Source organism: Lacerta agilis, chromosome 2 (assembly GCF_009819535.1).
Source record: "Lacerta agilis isolate rLacAgi1 chromosome 2, rLacAgi1.pri, whole genome shotgun sequence".
NCBI lineage: Eukaryota > Metazoa > Chordata > Lepidosauria > Squamata > Lacertidae > Lacerta > Lacerta agilis.
This window is the reverse complement of record NC_046313.1, coordinates 59,542,235-59,544,245: the sequence shown is the minus strand read 5'-3', so window position 1 is coordinate 59,544,245 and position 2,011 is coordinate 59,542,235. Positions and strand designations below refer to the sequence as shown.

Genomic DNA, 2,011 nt, shown 5'->3' with positions numbered 1-2,011 from the left:
AGCCCCCCTCCCTCCCTCCAGATCTTGATGCAGGAAAGGCTAATTTCCCTAAGAGGCAGTGTGTGTTTGTGTGTGCACAATCGCCCCTGTGGAAGTCCGTTATCCGTCCTGGTCTTTTTTCATGTCACCATGGCAAATCCATTCAGAGTTCCTTTCTGAAGCAGAAAAACCAAGAGCTTCGCATCATCACTGACGCATCACCAGGACGGAAATTGGGCAGTCTTGGGGTTCCGGAACATCTCTCAACAGGTGGAGACGCATGGCGAATCCTTGGGCGTGTACCAGAAGCACTGTTCTGCGTTTAAAAGAAAAAGGGCAAACAAGGTATTAGCAAATTCCCTCTGGGAAGAACGTAGTCTCACAACTGGAAGATCCCTCAAACTCAAGCTGCCTCCCAAACACAGCATTCATTCCCACAGAAAAACCTTTATTTATGGACCCCCTCGGTGGTCCATTCCTTTGATGAAAGAAGTTGCCACAGGTGGAGTTGGCCTGGACCTATAAAAGGGTAGGGAAATAAACTGTGCTATGCCACTTATCCAAGGGAGTGTAGGCACGGAAAGGGTTGGATTGTGTCAAATTGATTGTTGCGAGCAGCGGCGTTCTCCCTGCCTGCACCCCTATATGAATCCTACCTCCCTTTTAACTAAAACTATTTTTATGGGAGAAGGGTGTCTCAAGGCTTCTAGGGCTTTTCTGTCTCAAAGAAGCTTTTTGGAAGAAAAAGCTACGGAAATTCAAGATAGGTGTTTTGCATGTGTGGTGTTTAAATGCAAATGTAGCTTTGCTGGGTCCTCCCGGGGCCTTTAGTCTGCACAAGGCAGATAGTGCATTACAGGCCAGCTTCAACCCTCAAGCTCAGCTTTCATTATTAGGCTAGATATGTAGGTCTGCAGCCCCTCCTCCCGCAAGCTCATTTTTGGTGTACCAGTCAAAGGGCCAGCTGCCATACAATCCAGAGGCCTAAACACCCAGTGGGCACAGGGAGAGCCCGCAGTTTGCTTTCCCAGCGTAGTTGTTCACCCCCACATAGCTTTGAGGAAGCCGCCACGCACTCTGCACCTGCTTCAGCTTAGTGTCAATCACTTGCCAACACACCACAAGAAGCCTTTAATACTTAATAGTTCAACAGTGCAGAGGACCGTAAGAATACTGCTGCTTCTTTGTACACTTAAGAAAAGCCAGAGCGGGGAGCCCGTTGCCCAGCTTTAACCCACAAAAAAAGTGAAACTATTCTGATTTCGCTCACAGAGTTTGGAACAGCCGTTCCAAGGCCAGCACCCAGGGAAAGACCACAGATTCAAGCCACGTTTCACCTGCAACTCCTAAACACCTACAAGATGTACACAGAGGCAAAACTTCCCATTTGAATATTTCCCAGATTTACTTTTCCCCCTAAAAAGAGCAAACCCAGCCACCTACAGTACTTCTATACAGTATAACTGATTTGCAGTACAGGGCAAGGAAGTTTTGTATCTTATAAGATATATGGTAATGGTTTAGGGTGAGGGTTTTTTAAGGCCAGTGGCATATTTAGCACTCAGGATACATCTGAAGCTGTCACTAGCATTGGGAGAAGGAAAGATCCCACATAGGCAGCAGTGGGGATTTCTTCCCAATTGCCAGCATTGAAGGAGGGACTTTCCGCAGTGAGAAAATGATTAAAATCTCCCTCTGCGCTTGTTGCAGTCTGGACAACTTCAGTTTAGAGTAGCTGTTATAATTTGCATTGTTAAATGATCCTTGTGGTCCCTTCCAATTCTATGAAAAGCTCTAGTTAAATAGGCACATTCAACGGGTCACATTTCATTTGGCCCCCCAGGGTTCTACAACACAATTATTCTGCTACTCCCCTTAAAAGTCATCTGTGAATAAGCAACTGAAACTTTCAAAGATGCGCATCCACAGTCAATGTTCAGGTGCAAGTCAGAGCTAAGCATCTGGCAAAGCTTCCAATACCTGATCCAGGCATGTTTAGACTTGCGCCGACAATTCAAGACCATTTTTATTC

At 46.2% G+C, this 2,011-nt stretch overlaps 1 long non-coding RNA gene across 1 annotated transcript in view; it reads right to left on the bottom strand.

Annotated features, from left to right (window-relative positions):
- Positions 1 to 160: 160 nt before the first annotated feature.
- Positions 161 to 2,011, bottom strand: part of LOC117041460 — a 50,039-nt gene continuing 48,188 nt past the window's right edge. The window contains exon 2 of the long non-coding RNA XR_004425974.1: positions 161 to 295. This is a non-coding gene — a long non-coding RNA (uncharacterized LOC117041460). The remainder of the gene's footprint in view (positions 296 to 2,011) is intronic.